General features: G+C 39.5%; 1 pseudogene; it reads right to left on the bottom strand.

Annotated features, from left to right (window-relative positions):
* Positions 1-13,465: 13,465 nt before the first annotated feature.
* Positions 13,466-14,097, bottom strand: LOC126622753 (nicotine N-demethylase CYP82E3-like; annotated as a pseudogene).
* Between the last annotated feature and the right edge of the window lie 738 nt (positions 14,098-14,835).

Genomic DNA, 14,835 nt, shown 5'->3' on the forward strand with positions numbered 1-14,835 from the left:
GGCGACCATTTGCCGAACCTGGGGTCTTTAATTCCCACGGGTAACATAATTTGCCAAACTAACTCTCCTTCGTTAAAAGTTTTTTGTTTGACTCTTTAATTATAACCTCGCTCGGTAATTTTCTTTTGTGCCACTAGAAGATTGTAAGCGTCAAGCCGATTTTCTTCCAAATCTCTTGTAACATGGCTTGGTTGTATTCGACGTTGGACAAACTACTCTGCTCGATCACGCGTAAAGAATTTACACTTAGCTCGACCGATAACATCGCATCATGTCCATAAGTTAACGCATATGGGGTGGTCCCCGTTGCCAACCGGGGTGAAGTCTGGTATGCCTATAAGGCTTCATTCAATTTTAAATGCCACATGCCAGGTCTTTCTTTTATAATTTTTTTGAGAATGCCGATCAAAACCTTATTACTTGTTTCGACTTGCCCATTCGCTTATGGATAGTATGGTGTGGACTGCTCAAGCCGAATTTTTAAGCTCGCCGTATACTCTTTGAACTTTTCGGCTTTGAAGACTGTGCCATTATCAGTTATGATCGTTTCTGGTACGCCGAATCTAGTCACAATGTGTTCCTTCACGAAATCGCAAACCTCTTTGGATGTTAATTTGGCGAATGATTTTGCTTAGACCCACTTAATGAAATAATCAGTTGCCACGAGTATCCATGCATGTTTCGCTGCTCCAGAAGATGGCGTAATCTTACCGATCACGTCCATTGCCCATCCTTTGAATGGCCAAGGTTTGGTGACCGAATGAAGTAATTCGACCGGGGCTCTTTGGATGGGTCCATGAATTTGACACTGGACGCATCTTTGTGCATACTCAATGCAATCTTTCAATATGCTTGGCCAGAAGTAACCATGCCGGCGAAGTAGCCAACGCATCTTGCGTCTTGATTGATAGGCTCCGTAAATTCTTTTGTGTACCTTTGTGATTACTTGAGCAGCTTCTTGCGGGCCGAGGCATAACAGTAATAAACCATCATCGCCTTTTCGATACAACTCATTCTGGTACGAGACATAGTTTGTGGCATGGACCCTTGTCTTTCGGTCGTTTTGCCTCTAGGATTATCAAGGTATTGCATAATTGGCCTTCTCCAGTCGTTTAGTAGCGTCTCGACCGTGCAAACATCTACAGGATCTTCATGTTCCAACAATGAAGGCAAAGACATTACTCGTGTACGGATGGCTTGGTCATGTTGTAGGACTTGTTGATTAACCAAAGCCGGATACGATTGCCGTAAAACGGGTATCATTCGGCCAAACTTGCCCCCCAGGAGTTGTGCTCCAGAGGCTATTTCGGCGAGTTTGTCTGCGATGGTGTTCCGAACACGAGAAATATGATTGAACGTGATACCGTCGAATGACTTGGCCAAGTAACTGGCAACCATGTAATAGGGCACCAGAGTGCAACTCATGCACCGAAAAGTTCTATTGAGTTGGTTGATCACAAGTTCTGAATCACCGAAAATGAGGACACGAGCAGCGTGCAAATCATGAAGTACGCTAAGGCCGATAACAAGGGCTTCGTATTCGGCCTGATTATTGGTACAATTGAAATCCAACTTGAGAGAAAAGAACCAACGGTGTTGGTGTGGGAACTGCAGTACGATCCCCACGCCAGTCGATGTCGACGTACTAGAACCATCGAAATACATCGTCCAATAATTATCACGGGCTCACACCATTCCGATTTCAACGTTGTTGCCTCTAAGCCCATATGGAAAGGGATGATGGGCTAAGAAATCAGCAAGCACTTGTCCTTTGACGACTTTTTATGGGACATACTGCAAACTAAACTCAGATAGTGCCAGTGTCCGTTTCCCGATTCGACCTTTAACTTTTGGCTGAGTAAGCATATATCGAATGACATCTGTCTGGGCGATGACCTGAGTAACGGATGGGAGCATATAGTGTCAGAGTTTTGATGCGGCGAAGAACAAAGCCAAGCAAAGTTTTTTGAGGGTGAATAATTGATTTCTGGAGGGCTGAGGTTTCGGCTGAGATAGAAAATAGCTTGTTCTCGCCCAGCATCAGTATCTTATGTGAGGAGGCAACCGATGGATTCTTCGGCCGCTGAAATGTATAGCTTAAGGGGTTTTTATCACGTCGAGGCGTTATGAGGACGGGTGGAGTTACAAGAGCAACCTTGATTTGCGTGATAGCCGCTCGATGTTCTTCACGCCACTCAAACTTATTTGAGTCCTTAAGTTTCAAAAGTGTAAAGAATGCCGCCATTTTGCCAGCGGAATTTGCTACGAAGCGGCGAAGAAAATTTATTTTCCCGAGCAAGGACTGGAGTTGTTTTTTGGTCGTCGGGGGTGGGACGTCAATAATCGCCCGAGCTTTGTTCGCATTTACCTCGATGCCGCGATGGTGGACAAGAAAACCTAAGAAATTACCGGTCGACACACCAAATGCGTATTTGGCTGGGTTCATTTTATGGTTATGTCGACGCATGCGAATGAAGGCTTGCCGAAGATCATCAATATGCGTTTGGTGACTTTTCGATTTGACCACGACGTCATCAATATACACTTCTATGGTCGTGCCGATCAGGTCATGAGAAATGGTGTTCATTGTGTGTTGATATGTGGCACCAGTGTTTTTGAGAGCGAATGGCACGACTACCCATTCGTAGGTTCCAAGTGCCTCCGGGCAGCGAAAAATAGTTTTATAAACATCGGCCTCGACAATAAATATCTGGTGATAACCGGCAAGTCCATCCACGAATGACAACATGTCATGGTTAACCGCGACGTCGATTAGTAAATCTGAAATTGGCATGGGATATGCATCCTTGGGTGTTGCCAGGTTCAAATTTCGAAAATCAATGCAAATGCGTGGGGCCTCATTTTTCTTTAGCACCGGTACAATATTCGCTAACCATTCGACGTATCGAGCAGTTCGGATAAACGCGACATTTAACAGTCAAACAATTTCATGTTTTATGTCGATCTGTACTTCAATCAAGAATCGTCGAGGAGGTTGTCGAAAAGGCTTGCAACCAAGTTTGATACGTAATTCATGTTCAACAAGGGTCTGATCGAGACACGGCATCTCATGATAACTCCAAGCAAAACAATCTTTAAACTCGTGAAGTAATTGATGGAGTTCAACTTTCATGGCATGGGGGTAATAATGCACTAATAAATAACGATCGAGGATCGTCGGCCGTTCCAACATTTATTTCCTCTAGAGGATCCTTAACTTGGGGTCGGCGGTCGTTGAGCTCGGTCGGTGCGGCCTGAACTTTGTCCAACAATAGTACCAAGCCGTTATCTTCTTCGGTCAAAATCGATTAAGTTGATGCCCGAATGTGGATGCTTGGAAATAGCATACCAATGGGCCAGCAAGCGTTCCATCGTGGATGAAACTGCAGCCCGACGTCTCTCCCTTTTGTTGTCAATCATCAGTGGTGAGGAGTAAATTGGCCAAACCAAGTCTTGTCGAATCTTGGTGGACAGTCTCGGTGCCTACCTCGATGGCTTTCTGGACTGAGATCTGAGTCGGCCGTCCATCTTCATTAAAACCCTGTAGAGTATTATAGCGGACGTGATCATCATAATAGCGGGCCTGAATCATGTTGGTTTCAAACGGCTGAGTATCGGTCAGGTGTACCACAACAGATTTACCATCCCAAAAAATGAGAACTTGATATAACGAAGAATGAATGCAATTCGTTTGATGAATTCAATCCCTACCAAGCAGAGCATTATATTCGGTCTTGGAGTCGACGATAAAAAATGTGATCATGTGATTGCGACCTGCAATGTTGACCTCTAGAAGGAGTACTCATTTGGTCTGAGACTTGTCACCGACAAAGCTACTCATGGTTATTCGTGAAAGAATGAGTTCGTCATTGGATCGTCGTAATGCTTTCATGACAGATACATGCATGATATTGACTGTTGCTCCGCAATCGATGAAAATTTTAGAGATTGGGTAGCCTTCAATATGGGCCGTGACATACAACGGTTTTAAATGCTGAAGATTAGTCGAGGAAGAACGGGGAAACAAGAAGTCTAAGGCTGTTTTAAGTTTATCGTCGCCATTTGTTGACTCATCTTCAGTGGTAGTGACGAAATCCACTTGTTTTGCTTCCTTGGCGACCACATCACCGTCCAAGGAACTTGGTTGGTGTGTAGTTAGCTGAAATTCGGCAGGTAGAACATGCACCATGCTGATTTCCATATTTTCAAGGACTGAGTGGCCCATGAGATCCTGGTCGTCATTTTTCGGGTTGGTGAGGACTAGAGCATCGTGTGTTGGAGCATTCACGGCCTGATCGTTGTGTGTCTCAACATATTCGTGTGCTTGTGCCACACAATCCGACTCTGTGTCCTTTTGACTGTCGTCGTCGGGCTTGCATGCATCTGGTGTCGGACTCTGCTCCTGCCGCATTTTACGAGCTCATTCCTCATAGGCGACCCGGGCATTCCTTGTATCCAGGTAAGATCCAGACATGCCACCCAATCTTTCTCATCGTTCGTTAAACCGAACAAGGATACGGTCGAAAAAACTTCAAAGTGATATCGAATGTGTTGAAGGTTTTCAAGAGAAAAAGGGAGTTCGGCTGTGTCAATGTCCGTGTATGGGTCAACCTCGAAGCCGAGAACCCTAGCCTCTCGAATGTGCTGGAATCTGGCTTTCATTACTGGATCAGTGGTTTTTTGGATGATTTTCTCAGCATCGGGGCAGGTTAATGCCAGGTCAAGAGCTTTTTGGCATGCTTTGGGCAAACCATACAAATCGTTGGAGGAATATTTCTTGTGAAATTCTTTCATATATTCCAATGATTCACCGAGGAATGGGGGGTTGCAGATTCTGTCGAGCTCTGATTAATGGTTTTTTCAAAGATTACGGGGGCAGTTGGCTTTCGGCCTCTTTCTTAAATTGCTCGAAATGAGTTTTCATCTCCCTGGGCCGAAGAAGGAGTTTGATGCGCTTCTCAGACTCTTCAATGGTAATTTTGAAGTCACGATTGGTTTCCTTCTACCCTTGTAATTCAGCCATGATTGTTGGGGTTGGCCGATCATCTCCTCTTCTGATCGTCTCTTTCGGCTGCCATTCATTGGCTGAAACAAGCTGGGTCGCTTGCCGTCGAGCCAAGCAATCTATATGTTGACGTCGACATTTCTGAGATTTGGAAAGTGCAGTATACATGCCAGTAGGAGAATTGTAGCTGTACCAACGTTGGTCACGTGGTTTAGATGCCCTAAAGGTTTTTGGATTTGCTGATGAGCTCGAGCTATTGTAATTACGTGAATAATAATCCTCGTTATTAAACGGTGCGTCAAAATCAAGGCGTCGTCTGACCAATGTAAGACCATCTGTCTGTTTCCTTGGGCTGAGCCTATCGAATACTTTCTGACGCTGGCCTTCACCAGGTTCCTTTAACGGTTCCACTGTAATCGCCGATTGGTGTCGTGAAGTCGGCATCTACATCTGAAGCAGTTTCTTCTTGGGCTCGGTTAATACAACTCGTGCCTTACAATTGCTACACAAAACTATCGGCCTGCCATTTTCTTCTTCGTTGGAGTTTGACATGGACTCGACTATGGCCGGTCCTGAGAGTTAGGTAGGTGGCTCATTGGAAAACAGGTCGATCTTGAGTCGAGGTTGAGAGCCTTTCTTTAGGATGTGTTGTACTATCGGCCCGCCATTTTCTTTTTCGCTATAGTTCGACATGGGTTCAACTATGGCCGATCCTGAGAGCTCGGTAGGTGGCGCGTTGGAAAATAGGTCGATCTTGAGTCAAGGCTGGGAGCTTTACTTTAGGATGTGTTGTACTGGGGCAAACTCGACCTTCTCTTTCCCTTTGTTCTTGGGCAAACGGGCATCTACCATGCCAACTGTTGCCGAAGGGAATGGATCCGTATCAACCGTCATGCGTTTTTCAGGAAACTTTAACTTCCTTTGTCAATCCAGCTCTGGATATCATCACGAAATATGACACAATTGTTTGTGGCATGCTTGGTCGAGTTATGATATTTGCAATATGTCTTTCCTTTAAGTTCTTCGGCCTTGGGAATGTTATGCCCTGGCCGAAGTTTAATGATCTGTGCTGATAGCAATTGATCAAAAATTGCTTCGGCCTTTGTGATATCAAAGGTATAAACTTTTGATGTCTTCGCTGTTTCTTTAGTGGTCGAACGGGTTTTGACCTCCTTGGAATTAATTTGAGTTAATGCCATGCAAACGTATGGTTTATCTATTACTATCTTGGCCGCGTCCACGCTGACGTATTGAGACTCTTCGCCTTCAGTTGATGCATAACTGACAGTGGGATTTTTGTAAATCATCCCTCGGGATGGGGATTTCGATATCTTCTTTTTTCGGAGCAAATAATCATATTGCTCGACATGCTGAGCTAATTCATACATATCTTGAAAGTTTGCCCCAAAAAATTTCTTTTTGTATTCTACATCGAGTCTGTTCAAAGCAAGTTTAACAAACTCGACTTCAGGGAGAGGTACTCGGCACCAATTCCTAGCCGATTTAAATCTGGTAAGATAATCCATTGGTGACTCATCAGATGCTTGAGCCATCCTCGCCAATGAGGAAACTGACATTTCCATCCCTGGCCGATAAAATTGCTCGTGAAATTTTTCGACCAACTCTTCCCAGCTTTAGATGGAATTAGGTGGGAGGTTGATATACTAGGTAAATGCTGAGCTTGTCAATGAAAAGTTGAACAACCGCAGCTTGTGAAAATCATTGTTAACATCTCCGCATTGTGCGGTGAAACGAGCCACATGTTCTAACGAGGATAAAGACGATTCTCCATTCTCCAACGAAAAGGCTAAAATTTGGAATTTTGAAACCTTTAGGATATTCGAACCTTTCCACGTAAGATGGATATGGGTGGATGAATTTAGGGAACTTCGGCCCCTTTTTCATGGCCGAATCAATCAGCCGTTAAACCTCGGTCATATCGACGGATGTTGCTTCCACTCTCTGATCGGATCCATCTGATCTGCTACTTGATCCTCCTATTTTTTCTAAGTCAATTGGCTTGAGCCGAGCAGGGATTGGCTCAGCCTGTACTATTGGTAAGACATTATTTCTTGGCAGCAATTGTAGGGAAAAATCGAAGGACCTGTCGTCGCAGACCTTGCTAACCAGTATTTCAAGCAATCTGGTTTGTGTCTCACTGGTACTGCGTATCAAGTCGTGCAGTTTATCGATTCCTCAACTAAATGTCTGTTCAACCATTCGAGACTGTTTGTCAAGTAGTCTTCGAAGAAACGATCTTGTTGGTGGATCAGAGCCTTCATCATCATCCTCATCACAGTCTTCCACTATCCCTTCATTGAGAACGCATGTGTTTTTGTTAGGGATTTCTAGACTGCAAAGCTGACCGCCAAAACCAACTTCATTTTCTCGACGAGTCACGCTTGTGGACTCAGGTGTCATGGCGCTAAGGGGATTCTGTGCCTATGATACATTTTATCCTATGTTCTGAATTGGCAAATCGATTGTTAATTTTCCCATAGCTGTTTTCTTTTTAACCGATCGTGTCTCAATTGGCATGAACTTCTTAGTTTTAGCACTGGGTCCCACTGGGCGTGCCAAAATGTTGACCCTAAAAACTACCAAGCCTATGTGGTACGCATGCCGAGTAATCTATAAGCTAACTATGTCCTTCGGTTGAATGCGGGGCGTGCCAACTCATCGGTCGAGTTCAGTTGAGGAGTAAAATGTGTTGATGTTACGTTGGGTGCGCGGTTGACTTCTGCGTCTTGCGATTGCGACCGAGGAAGGAACACATCTCAACCTCTTGGGTTCTTGAACCTGAAGACAAGGCTACTATTCTTACAAAATTCACAAATCGTCGTCGTCGAATTCGGTCACAATGATGGTATTCGTCAGAGTAAACTCACGTCGAATCGACACCAAAGTGTAAGGGCACAAATACTCAAAGCGGATATAAGTCTTAACAGTAAACGTGGTTCGGCCGTCGGAATGCCGAACTCTAAATCCCACTTGTGAGTATCCAATCATAAAATAACTCGGCGTGCAATGTACTGAGCCCAATAAATTGTAACACATCACTTCGTCGAGAAGGCTAACGAGATGACCTCAACCAATAAGGATTCAGAAATCCTTCTCGACGGAGCCTTGGATAGATAACCAGTCAGCCTCGACGCAGTGCTATTTATCCAAATTGAAGGTGCTTCGTGGTCGATTGATTCTACGACAACAGTGCTGTTTATCCAAACTGAAGATGTTCGCCGATTGCCTTCATAGTGCTGTTTGTCCAAACTGAAGGTGTGTCGGCGAAAAGAGAAAAGAAAAAATCTCAAGGTTGTTGAGAGAATTTGCGCAGGGCAGTTGTGTGGTGAGTTTGAGAGATTAATTTCGATGTCTTCCCTCCCTATTTATAGTAGCCAACCTATATTGAATCCCAATCTGACACACCCCGATCCTAGAATCAAGGCGTGACGGCCAGCACGCCTTGATTCTAGGATCGGGGTGTGTCACAATCACTCCCGGATTAAAACTCCTTCTCATGATCCAATTTTATCTCGGCCAATCCTACTCCTACTAGGACTTCGAACATAGCATCCTAATCCCGTCGAGACTCACTCTCACAACAGGATTTGTCCACATTTCACTTTCTGATAGGATATGGCTAACTTCGACCGTGCGGCCCATAGGCTAAATATCTCCAGTGACACCTGTACACGACTTCTGGGCCGAGAAAGATCTAACTCGGCCCAAACAATATTTTTGGGCCTAAACAGTATAACATTTAAAAATTAGTCCTCTTTTTCAAGACATAATAATATGATTATTTGTCAGATGGAAAAATTCAACAAAATTATTATCAAGAACTTTTTAATACAAAACACTTAATAAATTTTATTTATAAGATTTTTTTCTTAAACATAATAAATTTCTAGAAACAATGATCACTATTTCTAATAGAAAATGTTATTAGCACTCCAAAAATCTCATTCTACACTCCTCACAAGTGTATTTTTCTTTTTATATATAGAAAGTTTGGAGTGTAGAATGAAAATTTTGGAGTGCCAATAACAATTCCTTTTTAAAAAATAGGAACATTATTTTTAAAAGCACTGTCACCATTCTAAACAGTTACTATTTCTAGAAGTAGTGTCATTATTTTTAGAAACAATGGTCAATATTTTTAGACAGTGACACTATTTCTAGAAATGATGGCACTATTTGTGTAAGAATAAGTTACAAAATTGTACTATTTAAAAAAAATTAACAAACAATTAAGTGTTTGTCATAAATAAAATTTCATAAAAAAATAATTCAAGATATAGATACATAGGTGATATGTTAGGAGGACTAAAATTTTAAACTAAATAATGTGTCAGCACTAAAAAATTAATCAACACTTAGGTAATAATTCAATAATCAACAAACATATCACCTAATTTACAAAATATAATTTAAAATTTTAATCTCTGTAAAATTTCCCTAGATAAATATATATGGAGTGGTTGGGAAAGGTGAAAGGAGAGTGAAGAGAGAATTTAAAAAGAAAAAGTAAGGAGAGAGAAATAAAAGTTGGAAATGGTGAAATACGAGAGAGGAGTGAGAATTGGACGAAGATGCAGATGAGAGAGAGAGAGAGAGAGAGAGAGAGAGAGAGAGGTGGGTACATATGAAGAGGAAAAGAGGAGAGAGGACCACTAATTTTTTTTTTCAAAGATGACAAAGAACCCGAAAAAATAATTTTAGTTAAAATTTAAAATTTTGAAGTGGATTCAGAAATTTTTTTCATGGTTCCCGTGGTGACACGACATTTTTAATGTAACCCTCGTGGTGAAAAAGTTGTTAATTAAACCCTCATAGTGAGCCTTGTTACCAATTGAAGTCCAATCCAAACTTTCGTTATTCTTCTGTTAAAACTCATGTAACTATTACATGGAGGGGTTAAATTCGTCATTTCAATTCAAATTACATTGTATGCGGTGGACATCTAGTATGACTTAGGGTTTAACTGAAATTAAATTTTACAAAAAAAAAAAAAATCTTAAACGCAATGAAACTAAATCTATAAAACCATGTCAATGGCTGGGAGAAGAGGTGAATGTGAAGTCGCGTCTAATTTCTTAGGTATGATTTCGCTTGGAAATCCTAATACATTTAATAAACTATTGTTTTTTTTTTCCAAGGCCAACATGTCTTTGATCATGAGTTAGAGACTTAGTCTAATTTGAATTTTAATTCTTCTATCAATTTGTACTAGTCTGCATATATGCCTTTCAATTTTGTCTTTAATTCATAGTATGGTTTGATGCAGGTCGTAGTCTCGCAGTACACAACCTTTCAATGCACCTTGGAGACGTCCTGGAATGACCTTTGCAATATCATCAAATGGTAAAAATCCTTGGAGACCTTCTGGAATGGCCCCAATGCACAACATGCAAAATCAACATATGAAAAAGCACAATACCTTGCAAAAAAAAAAAATGATGAAGCGAAAGGAATTGATTTTGTTTTGTGAAAAACTAGATTATTTGTTTATTTTGTGGAAAACATTTTTAATGACTTTTTTATGATGAACCACAATATATTGTGGAAGACATACTTTTGTCTTTGTTCTTTTTTATTTTTTAATTTTTTAATTTTTTTAATTTTTTTATGGGTTGGATATATGCTTTTGTCATTAGTGTGCAAATTACATTATGGTATGAGAAATGATGAAGTTATTTTTTCTTTTGTGAATGGTTAATGTAAATTATCTCCCCTTTGTTTTAATTTGCTTTGTACACTGGAATTAGATGTCAATTCACAAGAAAAATAAGTGCATGTTATAACTCACCCAGAAAGAAAATATACCTAAGTCATGCTAGATGTCCATGGAATAGAATGTAATTTGAATTGAAATGATGTAATTTGAATTGAAATGATGAATTTGACTCATCCACGTGATAGTCACATTTATTTAACGGAACACTAACGGAAGTTTGGATTTGGACCTCAATTACTAATAAGGCTCACCACGGGGGTTTAATTAATAACTTTTTCACCACAAGGGTCACATTGAAAGTGCCATGTCACCATAGGGACCAAGAAAAAAAAATTGGCCTTAAATTTATTATAGTGTTTTTGGTTAGAATGTAAAGTTTTGAAGTCCTTCTCATTTGTTCTTATTATTAAATAATAAAGTTATTTCCCATCAAAAACCTAAATAAAGTTGTTAGAATATTTTTGGTTAAAATTTAAAGTTTTAAAACAATTTTCATTAGCTTTCCTTAAAATTAATTGTCTACATCAAACATTCAAATAACGGTATTTTAGGCATCCAAAAGACGTATAATGTGTAAAGTCAAACATAATAAAGGAATTTGCTTATGTAGAGTTTAGTCACTAGGTTTACTCGAGAAAAAAAATTATGTTAGATTTTATATGGAAAAAATTGAATATCAAGAACTAAAGTCACATTTTCAATAGTTTTTAACATCTTATAAAAAACAAACTTTAGTTGTAAATTATTACCGTAATTCTGGTGATGCTATAAATGTCCTTTGCACGTGGCTTTTTTTCTCAAGTTCTCACTCTCTATATTCATAGGAGCCTATATATCCTCTCTTCTCTAAGGGTGTGTTTACATATCCATAATCGGAATGAGAATATGAAATTGAATTCCGATTATGGAGTATTACAGTGTTTACTAAACATGGAAGAATAAAAAAAGCAGTGGGACCCGTACAAATTTTGGAATTCAATTCCTTGTGTTGGTGGAATTAGATTCCCTAGATATACGTGGTAATCCAATTCTTGATTGTTTGGGTAATCGAAATGATACTTTTGTTCCCCTTATGCCCTCACTTACTTTTTCTATTTCCAAGACTATCCTTTATAAACCTATGAAAGTATATAAAATATTTGATTTGGGACAAGGGCATTTTAGTAATCATACATGTTTATATTCCGATTCTGCTGAATTAGTGAACAGTTTTATGGAATTCTATTCCAATTCCAGAACATTTAATTAAACAGTTTCAATAAGAATCTGATTCTGACTTCTTCTCATTCCAACTCCTTCTCAATTCAATTCTTTCTCAATTCAATTTCTCTTATTTTCGTTACTGCTACGTAAATACGTCATAAGGCTGTCTCCAGAGAGAGTGGGCCCAAAACCTCTCTAAAGGCTGTATTTTAGGTTTTGGAACCCATGGAAAAAAGTGGGCGAGGGTCCCAGCTTGCAGGCAAACCCACGTGAAGACAGCCCATGCGAGCCCTGCACAAGAGAGGCATCCAAGTAGACAGATTGTATGCGGGCGAGTGCACAAAACTCGGCCCTTCTGTGGTCCAGATTATAGAGCCGGTGCCATCCAATTATGGGATGTGCTTTGGGTTTTGGTCTAGCGTGTTGCTTAAATCTAATTTAATCAATTTTAAGGTAAAATTTAAAGAACTTTAATAAAAAAAATTCGGTATTGTTTACTTTAACGAAAAATCACATTTTTACATTAAAAAGTTAATGCTGGTACTATTCATTTTATCCTTTATTTTATACTTATCGTTAAAACTCAAAATTTTCAAGCATTTTTCATTAGTTTTCCTAAAAATCCAATAGCTCAAGTTTAAATCCAAGGTCAAAATAATATTATCAATCAGTTGAAATCAGATTCAATATCAAAACTCCTCCAAATCTCTATAAATACCCATCCATTTGTTGACTACTAATCCATAAATTTTCTCAACAATTTTCTTTCGAAATTTGATATTTTTTTACATTAAAATACTCGTAAAAATAAAACAAGATAGATTATACAAAAAATGATTCTCAAATTATTAGCCAAAAAAAAAATCAACGAAATACAAAACTTAACAAATTATAAAGTTGGGGTGGGAATTATAAGTCCCTTACTGTTGGAGAGAAAAACTGACTAATCTCATATGTATAGATGCATAGTTGAAATGCAGGGCTAAATTTTGAGATTTTAGACACTTGAGTTGAAGATAACCTAAGAAGATTCTTAAATCTCTTTCCAGGTTACTTGAAGATGCAGGTTTAAACGATATAAGTAGGACTCAATTACCTTGCTCAGAACCCAATCTAAAAAGTGGTTTATCACTAAAGTCATCTAATAAATCAATAAGGAATTTGTGGAACAATTGACGGATGGTAATTGTATCTTCTCATGAACAAGTCATTGATGGGTATGAGTTCCACAATGACTTGTTCATGAGAAGATACAATTACCATTCACAAACAAACATAACATTAAGAGTCCACAATTACATAGCATACGAGTTTCACAGAATCTGAATGGTACAAAGAGATCCTATTTAACAAGGATTATTTTACACAGATACAATCTAGATCCTATCTTAATTAATCCTGTTAACCTAAAATACACCATTGACTAATATTAAATACAATTACAGCAATTAAAGAAATCATATGTCTTAATACAATCATAGGCAAATCGTATCACAACATACAATCACACAATTCGTTTCCTATCCTTCATAGAACTGAGAGGGCAGGCGTGGGATTAGCATAACTTCAAGTGAATAAGTCGCCTTTCGCCTAGCAATGCCTAGTCCTTCAGTCATGTCCATAGGCATGTCCGGTGCCAATTCAAACCCTTAAATCAATGTACCAAATGTCAAGTGGATAACTTGCATTGCGAATGTGAGACCTGGACAAGATCTTCTTCCAGACCCAAATGTAATGAACTCAAAATGCTGACCAGAGGCATCAATGCTCGCTTGGGTTGTAAGAAACCTATATGTGGAAAATACTTTAGGGTCTAACCACACAGTTGGTCCCTGTACAATTTCCACAAGTTCACAAATAAGCGTGTGCCCTTGGGAATGTGAAAGTCAGAAACTTGGCAGTCTTCCATTGCCTCATGTTGAACTGAGAGTGGGGCTGATCGATATAGGCGCAGAGTTTCCTTAACAATAGCTTGGAGGTAAATTAGGCTTTTGATATCAGTGTCTTTAACCCATCTCTCCCTGCAAACTTGTAAGTCTAGCTCTTCTTTGGCGAGCTTTAAAACATCCCTGTTGTTTAGTAACAAACACAGGATCCATGTCAATGTGGTTGATGTGGCTTCCGTTCCAGCTAAGATTAGATTCTGCGACATGAAAATTTGACAGTGTGAAAAATAGTGTTTTTTTTTTTTTTTTTTTTTTTTTGTCAAACAATAGATTTGTTAGATTATATGTTAGTTTAGGGGGCCGATGGGGTTCAAACTCATGTCGTGGTGTAAAAGCAACACCATTCTCCACCAATGTGGTAAAGGGCCACTTGCATGAAAAATATAGTGTTCAATTTACTATCTATGGATCCTAATTATAGGACTTTAATGAGTCATTCTTTTGTATAATCACAAATTAATGTGTGTATATAAATGTTTCTTTTAAGAATTTAATGAGTTGTCGATTGTCAGGTCCGGAATGGGTGGATAAGCATGGCTTATCACCAGTTGTCCTATGGGTAACCATAAATCCAACCTAACTAGAATTTACGCAATCACATGTGCTAATAATGCCCTACATCACGATGTCTCAAATGATTATGACAAAGCAAAGTTTCAAGTACAATTCCAAATGTAAGGTCAGCCACATAGTAGCTTTCTACGAAGCGAATGATTGTAGTGTACAATCCATTGAAAATACGCTATATCTTCCTTAAAATATAGTTCTGGCCAAATTCGTAGGAAGTTATGCAAAGAAACTCAAACTCCAGGATAATTATTATCTCGAATGTCTTTAAAGCTCAACATCGTTCTTCCAAAACGTGGAGAATAAAGAGCCTCTTGAATGGTCAATTCAATAGCACCGACCAACATTATGATGGCAGTACTGTATTCCTAAATTAG

Source organism: Malus sylvestris, chromosome 5 (genome assembly GCF_916048215.2).
Source record: "Malus sylvestris chromosome 5, drMalSylv7.2, whole genome shotgun sequence".
Classification (NCBI taxonomy): Eukaryota; Viridiplantae; Streptophyta; class Magnoliopsida; order Rosales; family Rosaceae; genus Malus; species Malus sylvestris.